This window comes from Lupinus angustifolius, chromosome LG05, assembly GCF_001865875.1.
Source record: "Lupinus angustifolius cultivar Tanjil chromosome LG05, LupAngTanjil_v1.0, whole genome shotgun sequence".
Classification (NCBI taxonomy): domain Eukaryota; kingdom Viridiplantae; phylum Streptophyta; class Magnoliopsida; order Fabales; family Fabaceae; genus Lupinus; species Lupinus angustifolius.
This window is the reverse complement of record NC_032013.1, coordinates 8,701,944-8,712,136: the sequence shown is the minus strand read 5'-3', so window position 1 is coordinate 8,712,136 and position 10,193 is coordinate 8,701,944. Positions and strand designations below refer to the sequence as shown.

General features: G+C 35.7%; 1 long non-coding RNA gene across 2 annotated transcripts; it reads left to right on the top strand.

Annotated features, from left to right (window-relative positions):
- On the top strand, positions 1,249–5,391 carry LOC109347642. 2 transcript variants are annotated; one of them, XR_002107629.1, is made up of 3 exons: positions 1,249–1,598; positions 4,904–4,956; positions 5,118–5,391. It is a non-coding gene; the product is annotated as an uncharacterized LOC109347642 (long non-coding RNA). The 2 variants fall into 2 exon arrangements; XR_002107630.1 differs by having other exon boundaries at positions 4,904–4,968.

The following is a 10,193-nucleotide window of genomic DNA, read 5'->3' as shown; positions in this document are numbered from 1 at the left end:
GCAATATTAAACAATTTATAGTAAAAATATATATGATAATAAATATTAAAAAAATAGTGTAAAAAACAACCAAAATAATCATAACTTAAACAAATGACCTCATATTCTTCTATGTAATTTACTGTATAAAAAAAATAATCTTTCTAACTTATCGCAACAAAATATATTAATTGTTTATACTCGGTTTTCAACTAAGGTACCCAAACATAAATAAATAATAATTTTAACATATTATAATTTGCAAATATTTTCTTTAAATTTCATAATTTGAAAAATAGGCAATCATACATTTTTTATTTTATTTTTTGATATTTAAAATATAAATTAATGTAGCATGACAACACACTTGATATATCTAAAAAATCATCATTTTAAAACATAAGTATAAGAGAGTTTGACTTCCCTAATAATTTTGGCGGTGAACGAAAGATAATTATTAAATTCTAATTAGAGATAGAATATTGACATTAATATTCAATTAAAAATTGAATTCATAAGATTTACTAATTTGACATTTTAAAATTTAAAGTGACTTCCCAAGAAGAAATGATTTTAAAAAGAGTAAATAATCATCACTCTACTTGCAGATAAATATTACAACTTTAGTTTCTAAAAGTGTATGAGGACTAAATTAATTAACTAATACATTCTTAACTAAAATTGATTAATGAATAAATTTTCAAATAGCAAATATGTAATTTCACTCTTACACCATGGAAAGATCGTATGTTCGGGATCCTATCTCATATGAATTAGGGGTGAGTATATGTCAGACTGGGACAGGTTAAACATTGTTCTTATCCAGCCTTAAATGTTGGGTGTGTTATTTTTTTTAACTCGGATTCAACCTAGACCCGAAGCTAATCTGATCCTAAATATTAATCAAGTCAACCTTTACACCTAAATCCGACTTAGACCCGACTAAATATAATAAATACTTATTTTAGATAAATTCTTCTCAATATTATTTATTATTATGAATATTTAATTTTACATATAAAATGATATATGTATATATATTATTAACCATGTATATATGATAAAAAATGAAAGAATAAACGATACTTTCCACCAAAAAATGATATTACTTTGTACATATTTGAACAAAGACACATACAAATAAGACCCTATCCTAGCTCTAGACTCGTTAAGACCTAATCCTATTCGGACTTATAATGATTGGCCGTACTAAGTGATCGGGTAGGACCTAGCTACTTTTGTTTCATTTTTATCGCGTGGACTCTCTTCCAATTTAAGAACATTCATCTAAAAATGAATCGAAGTGCTATTTTGGATTCTCTGTAGGCCCGTAGCTTTCTCTGTCTCTCTGCAAAAGCTTCGGGCCACATTGGTGAATATCAAACCCTTCATTCTCTGCATTCAAAGCTCTCACCTGAGGCTGCAATGGCGAAGATTGAAGAACTTGACGAATCCTCGGCCAAAAGGAGGCCCAAGATGAATCATGGGTCTTCCAGATTCTTTGTATTCGTCGATTACCTTTTCCTTTTGCTTTTCATCGGATTCCTCTGCTTCATTGTTTTCAAGTTTCTCATCGTTTGATTCTCAAATTAAAGCAAGGACACTTTGTTCTCAACAAGGTAACAATATCCTGCACACTTATTGTTTAAATTGCAGTTGCAGTCGCTTTTCTGGTTATTATGATTGCGGTCATTGCAGTTGGCTATTACAGTGTGAATTATTTGTGATTAAAAAGTATTTTTGAATTCAATGCTGTTGCACTATGGTGAGGTCCGATGCGGGCAGTCACCTCAATTTCAATATTGCTGCTACATCAGCACAATTTGAATCACTGCCCATTTCTTTCCTTTTAACTGTCTCGCGATATCAATGAAAGCTGCAATAGTAAAGGTTTTGGTAATTTCCGAAACCATAATTGTGACCGCAATTTCTCCCAGTATTCCACAATTCTTGTAAATGCAACCATGACCACCACCACAATTTAGGACGTTGGCGCCAATAAAAAAAATTATTTTTTCCTAATTACACGCTACTAATTCTAGATGATCTGATCAGCAAGATGAAAATTTTACTTAATTTAATAGCAGATACACAATCCGTTAATCCCTTTGTGGCAGTTTTCTTCTGATTTAACTTTTTTTATATTAGTTAATGTCGTTATTTTATTTTTGTAACTAAAGGGAATTTTTGGAGTTTTCTTTACTTTTGACTTGTTAACAATAATGAAAAACTATTGAATGACTTTTGGATATTGGCTTATATTTTGATTGAAAATGTTGTTATGTATTCACCCCTGGTTTAGATGTCAATGGTTTGTGTATAGACATGATTTACAATAGTACATTATGTCAAGGATAGATCTATGTAGCCAACCCAACTAGACGAAAAACTTGGTTATTGGTTGTTCCTCATTGGTTTAGTCTGAAAAAGTTTTCCTTCATTCGAAATCAAGCATGTATAGCAGTAATTTTATTTGATAAATGTTGTTGATTTTCTGATCTCACAATTTGTGTATGCTCCTGTTGTTTAGCCATGTATGTAACCACCTATGATAGACCCATGCATGATTTACAACCGATGATGAGTTTGAATCAAGTCTCTGTTAATTTTAGTTTCTGCAAAAACACTTGAGCAACAAGTTCTAGCACAAAGGTAAGATAAAAGATCTTATGTAATCGAACACAACAAAGATCAATATATTAGTTATCACCCACAAACTTTAGAATCACAAAGATGAGTTGATATTCAAACAAAGTGGATGAGATGACATATCATGTACATGACTTGACTTATGTAATTGTTATACAAAACCAGAATAGCTGAAACCCAAAAAAACAAAGTGGTAACCACACAGAAATTTGTAGACAGGAATATAAACTAAGCAAACAACTTGAAACAAATAAGAGGAAGGAATTAGAGAAGCTTGCACCATGATATTTATACTGGTTTGATCAGCAGTGTGGAGTCTACATTTAGTCCCAATCCAAGGCGCTAGTTTTTCAAGATTCAACCACCAAGTGTTCTTTGATCTAACCTAGTCTGTCCAATCTAGACACGCATAGTTTTGATCAACCTCTTCAAGCTATACAAAGTACTTTTTGTACAGAAATGGATTGGTGAATGATGAGCTTTGCAAGCTCTAGGCAAAAGAAATCAAAGAAGATGAAGATTGTGAAATAATTCTCTGGTTTATTGAATGAGTTAATGAATACAACCCAATATATATACGTGAGAGAATTACAAACTAACTTTCCTATAAATATTAACAAACTTACTTGGCATGTAAGCATTATCTAACCAACTAATTGAAACTCTGCAATATCCCATTCTCGGTGAGGGAGAATTTCCAAATCTGTTGTCTTTGTCTCGTTGAGCGAGGCCGGGCTCGCTCAACAAAAATATTTGGCACCATTCTTGCCTGTGCCATTCTGGCCCATGTCTAATAGCACTTGGCCTCTCTAAGTTGGATATAACAAGTGCTTTACACAATCTTGCTCGCAAACCACTCAAGGACTTATCACAGATCTTACAAGTCAAAAACAACAGCCACCTAGGGCCATTTTTAATGCAATTTACTCAATATAGTATAAGAGAAAGATGAAAATGTAGCGTCTCAAGGTTGAACGACAAAACTCTTGAAAGTTTGCAGACAAAACTCTTGAAAGTTTGCAGCACTTAAGCATTCAACGTGTACAAGGAGTCCCAAATGTATTCCTTGGTAGATATTTACAGAAACCAGAGAGGTTTTGAACTGGTGGAATCCAAAAAAGTACAGAAATCACATTCCTTTCCCCGTTTTCATATTCTTTGAGGAGAAAAGTTTTCTTGAAGCTTCCTAGGTGTTTCCTAATCAATTTTGAGAAAATATTTCAGTTGCTAAGGTGTCTTGCATGTTGGGGGTCATTTAGAGGATTGGCTGTTGTGCTTCTGTATATTCCTTTCTCCATGAGACTTCAACTTGTACCATAACAAACCATGAGAGCAGATGATCCAATTTAAGATTCTTGATTGTCATTACCACAGATCTTCTAGATAGATTTCTTCATTCTCGTTTTTTTGGGTGAAGATCTGTCCATTCTTTAGCTCAAACTTGTTCTGCTCAATGGAATATTCAACTTGATAGCTTGAGAACTTCATTCATTCTTTGTCAAATCTGCATGGTGTAAACATGCAATGGTAAGAATAGTGAAATGTTTAGAACCCCTTAAAGGATGCCAAGTTGGAAACCTTAGGCTAATGATTAATGTCACACACACATTTACACTTTCATTATATGTTTACAGCTGCACATTTTGTACACTTTATACTTTGATTCTGCCAACTAGCTTTAGTAGGAGGTGATTATGGGTGGAAATAGGCTAGATTGCCTATTAGGAGCCTAGTACCTTACCTATTACAGACCATACCAAGGTTTTTTTAATAAAAGTCAGACTTCTCAAAAAACATATTTAACCTATATAGGTCAGACATAAACTTCTTAAAAAACCTATGAAGCCTAACATGCCAGTCTATATAATTTTATCATATATTAATTATTTATATAATATATATGCAATTTGGCATTGGGAATTTGGGTTGTTAAATTTGTTATTTACCTACTTAGATGTCCTAGATTATAATAAGTTTTTAAATAGGCTAACAGATCAGATCGTACTTTTAAACAAATCAGACCTATGTTTGAAAACAACTTAAATAGACAAATAGATCAAACTTAGGCTGTAATAATATGTTACAATGGTAAGATTTATCTAAGACAATGTCTGGTCTGTTTCCACCCCTATGTTTTTACTCTAAGCTGTCGTGGACAAAGCATTGTTCCATGACTAAATAGATGAATTTGTGATTGAAGTGAAGTATGTTTAGAAAGATTGGGCTAATGAGTAAAGTAATAAAAGTTGTCTCAATACTTTTTTGTACTTTTCAGGTATATGGAAGACTTTAATATTACTCGATCTTAGCATAAGAGGTTGCATGTAGGTATGTCTGCTGGTACTTCTTTATTTATGTTACCAACAGAAATTCATGTAAAATTTACTAGCTCCAGACAAAGTCTTTTTTTTTTTCTTTTCAAAAACTTCTTGCCACTTACCGTTACCATTTATTTTGATATATTTTTTCTTCTTCTCCACTTGTGGCAGGACACTCATCTGACATAGCTAGCCTACTAATACTGATCTAGTTCCAAACTCGAAGGTAGTGGCAATTGGCAAGTAGTAGTTTTGATCAGATCCTAAGATGTAATACTTAAATATATCATCTTTCTCTGTGCTGAGAATCTTGTGCTCTGTAATTCCAATTTTTCCCCAGAATCTATTTTCTTTCATATATTTCTTGTGTCAAATTTGATCTTGTCTACTTTTATTACTTTCCTTTTACTGCTATCTGTTTCTTTACTCTAGACATTTCATTTCATTTTCTACTTGATGGGTTCCGGTGGGGCATACGAGATGAAGATTTGAAACTATTATTTTGCATGCGATAGAGATATAGTAGGTTGTTGTGGTCACTTGCATGTTGATGACACACCTAATGTGCATTTATGTGCCTGCACTTCTATGTTCCATCGGCTCTGATACTACTTGTTGGACCAGACTGTGACTGGTGAGCCCTCCAACTATCAGGGAGTTTCATTGTTATCGGGGTATGGGAAGAGTGGAGAGCCACAAGTGAGACGCCACGTCTTGAACCAAAACCTTAAGACATTAGTTCCATGAGTTTTCCTACTTATAAACTCTTTCACTCCTCCTCGCATATCCAATGTGGGACTTCACACTTATAAACCCAACAATTATTATATGAGATGTTGAGGAAAATAAATGAACTTGTTCATATGCATGATTAAACTATTTCATTTAATGGTTTGAAGTGTGAAATTCATGTGTGATCATCTTCTTTGTATTACTAGAATCTCTGCCAGTCATGATTAGCATCTTTTCACTTTTGGGAGGGCTGTTATATTTCCCGTTTCTGTTGTTTGTTCTTCTTGTCTACATAATATCTGTGTCGTGCAAAGCTTTATTTAACAAATTCTGTGCAATATTGTTGCAACTAGAAGAATTATGTTTTTTTTCTCAGTACCAGAACTGTTAATATGAACCACTCAGAACCAATGTTCATATTTTTAAGGCTTAAACATGTTTATTTCCTGTGAAGTAGCTGTCTTCAATCTAGGTCCCAAAAAGGATTTAGTTCTCCATGCCTATAAGACTTAAACATTTACACAATCTTATTATCGTAATCGGAGATGAATGATTTGAACTTGTAATAACTTTATTGTTACATCAAACTCACTTTTAGATAAAAAATTTAAAAAATATATAAAATTGATACCTCATGAATGAAAGTAGAGTTGACTAAATATGAAGATAACTTCATACACAATAATAATTTATATATATATATATATATAGTTATTATTATATAAAAACTTTTATACCAACATTGTTTTGATATTAGTCTCCTTGCAAAAAAAAGTGATTTTTAAATAAGAGAAACAAGTCCAATTGAGCAAAACTCGTATCAAAGTGAAAGATTTCATAACTTAAATAAACTCTTCAATTTACATGTAAAGTGACGCGATAGTTGTTATATTTTTGAAATACAGAAAATAAATAGAAAGTGTTAGTGGAAAAAGAGATGAAAACGCGTTATTCTTGTCATGTCTTGTCTAATGCAAGTAGTTGTTTGTAAAACGTGTGCTGAAATTGAAATATAATAATAACAGTAAATATAATAAAAGGGGGACCTGAATTCTTTGGTCATGCCTGTTCTATAAACAAGTAATATATATGGATATGGTTGGATATATTGTCATTCATACTATGAGAAAGTGAATTTCTTGAATCTCTTCAACATGAGCTTTGGGTGGAGTATGAACGGGTTCTTCGGCAAGAAGAACTTTTAAGGTTCCAGAAGTCCATGCTACAACTATCATCAGGCGTAGGAAAAAGCAGGTCATGATGTTACATAATGATGATTGGATTCGGACAAAATGGAGTTGGAGATTATGGCTAGGAATTTTTACTAGAATCTTTATAGGGAAGAGGGTGTTGTGACTCCTTTTTGTCTCGTGAAGAGGTTTCCTATAATGCAAAATAGTCAGTTATTGATGCTTGGTGGTAGTGTGACAACAAATGAAGTTAGGATAGCCATTTTTAGCATTGGGAGCTATAAAGCTCCAAGCAAGGATGGCATCCAAGTCTTGTTCTATCAGACCAAATGGCATATTGTGGGTCCAAAGCTATGTGAGTTGGTGCAAAACAGTTCCTTAATCCAACTTTGATCGGTGAGCTGAATGACACTCTAATCAGTCTCATCCCAAAGTGGATCAAGCTTGCCACCTGAAGAACTTCTGTCCCATTAGTCTCTGTAATGTGTCTTATAAGGTGGTTACCAAAATCATTGCCTCGAGATTGAGAGGTGTGATGCAACATCTGATAGGTCCCTATCATAGCAGTTTTGTCCCAGGGAGACATAACAGTGATAATATTATTGTAACTCAGGAAGCCATTCACTCCATGAAGTCCAAGAAAGGTAAGGTTGGTTGGATGGCTATCAAAATTGATTTTGAAAAGGCCTATGATAGAATTCGTTGGAGTTTTGTGAAGGAAACCTTGGTGGATGTTGGTTTCCCTGATCTTGTAGTTAACTTAGTGTATAACTGCATATCTAGCGTCTCGATGCAACTCCTCTGGAACGGGGAAGCCCTAGAGCCGTTTATTCCGAACGAGGTATAAGGCAGGGGGACTCTATATCCCCTTACCTTTAAGTTCTTTGTATGGAGCGGTTGTCCCAACTGATCCTCTCGGTCGTGGATGTCGGGCTATGGCAACCTATTCGACTCTGTCACAATGGGCCTAAGCTCTACCATCTCTCTTTTACGGATGATCTAATCCTCTTTGCCGAAGCAAACTTGGAGCAGGTGGATATTATTTCATCGTGCCTTCGTCTTTTTTGCATTAACTCGGGACAAAAAGTAAGGAATGAAAAAACTCGGATTTTCTTTTCGAATAATGTCCATGAAAACGTTTGCCAGCAAATCAGTGCAGAATTTGGTTGTAATAGAGCTAGTGACCTGGGGAAGTATCTTGGTGTGCCCATCCAGCATTCTTGGGTCAAAAAATTTGTATAACTATGTGGTGGAGAATGCTAGGAACGCTTGAATAATTGGAAATGTAATCAACTATCCTTTGCTGGGAGGGTGACCTTGACTACATCATTTTTGCAGGCGCTTCCTTTATATGTTATGTAGACTATCCCGCTTCCGGTTTCTATGTGTGATAACATGGACAAAATCTGCAGAGCTTTCATTTGGGGAGATGACGACACTGCTAGGCGAACTCATTGGGTTAGTTGGGATGTAATGTGCAAACCTAAGGAAGCGGGTGGCTTGGGGCTCAAACAAGCTAGATTAGTAAATAACAACTTCATGATGAAAACCGCTTGGAAGCTGATCAATAATAGAGAAGACCTCTAGGTGAAGGTGGTGAGAGCTAAGTATAAGTGTGGTAATGACATGATCCCAAATATGTCTAGATCTGGTCGTGCGTCTCCCTTTTGGAAAGACATCAGAACCGGTTGGTCCCTTATCCAGGATAATCTTTCCTGGCGAGTTGGCAATGGCAAAATGGTGAATTTCTGGTCGGATAGATGGGTTCCCAATGAGGATGCCCTGGAGAAGTTGAGTTGAGCTCAAAACATAATTGCCTCTCCTCAGGTTACGGTTGCTGATTTTACTGACACTAATGGACAGTGGGATTTATCCCTACTAGCCAACACTGTCCCGGATGATATCTTAGCTCGCATCCCCCCTGTGTGAGGAGATAACTGATGATGTAGTGGCATGGTTGGGGTCGTTAGATGGGACATTCTCGGTGCAGTATGCTTACCAAACCATTTCGGGTGGTGCGGGGCTCACGGCTCCTCCGTGGGCGACTGCAGTTTGGGCATGGAAAGGGCTGTATAGGATCTCCATGTTTTTGTGGCGTCTCCTAAATAATGGCTTGCCAATAAATGCGCAACGTCTCAAAAGAAATATGCCTGATTCTGCAGAATGTGTTAGGTGTACTAAGTTTGAGACTGTTGGCCATGTGCTCTGGGATTGTCAATTCGTCAGGGAAATTTGGTGTCAACTCCTTCGGGTTGGTATTGGTGATAAATTCTTTTGCTGGTAATGTTTGTGACTGGTGTGAGGCAAATTTAAGTTTTGCTTCGAACCACATTGAGGGACTGTCGTGGAACTTTCTGTTTGGTGTGGCGTTGGATATTATTTGGAGGCATCGCAACCTGGTCATTTTTTAGAATCACGTAGCCAGTGTTAGTGCTATCTGTTCGGAGATTAAGGTGAGATGCAGAAGCTTGGGGGAAGCTTTGCAGCAGCAGCAGGGTGCAAATGTGTGCTCCCCGAACCCAAATTCTCCAATCATCAGGTGGTTCCCTCCGGATAGTGGGTGGGTTAAATTAAACACATATGGTGTGTTTTCTTCGGTTAGGAAGAAAGCTGCGTGTGGAGGAGTGGTGAAGAACCACATTAGTGAGTTTGTCTTCGCTTTTGCCAAGCATTTAGGACACTATTTAACCCTTCATGCAGAGCTTTGGGGAATCTTGATTGGGTTGTGACTTTTATGGCAAAAGGGTTTCCTGAAGGTTAATATTGAGTCTGATTCTGCGATTAGTGTCCAACTGTTGGAGAATTATTGTGATCGCCACCACCCTTGTGCTGCCTTGGTCCTGCAAATTAATTCGGTGATGGCTGATTTCCATCTAGTCACTTGCAGCCATGTCTACTGTGAGGCAAATAGTGTGGCGGATACCCTGGCCAAATCTGGTGTGGAGTTGGATTGGAGTATCCGGGTGTTTGATGTTGCTCATGTTTCTTGTTCTTTAAATTTGCTCTTAGACAAAGCATCTACCATTTATTGTAGAGGAATTTAGTTTTCTCCTTTTGTAGTTTCTCTGGTGGCTGTTTAGCCACGCTTTTTCATCGAAAATTTTATAACATACTTATATCACTTTTTTGTGAATATGAATATTTGTATTGATAATTTATTATGAGAATATATTATTTTTCATTTATGAACTTGCAGCAAATTAAGTGGTCAAATATGCACCACTTCAAAAAATTTAGTCATTTAGGACACAAGAGGATGTCGATCTATATCTTACAAATGATTGGTTGTTTTCTCATCTAAAAAACCAAAACAAGATAAGAAGAT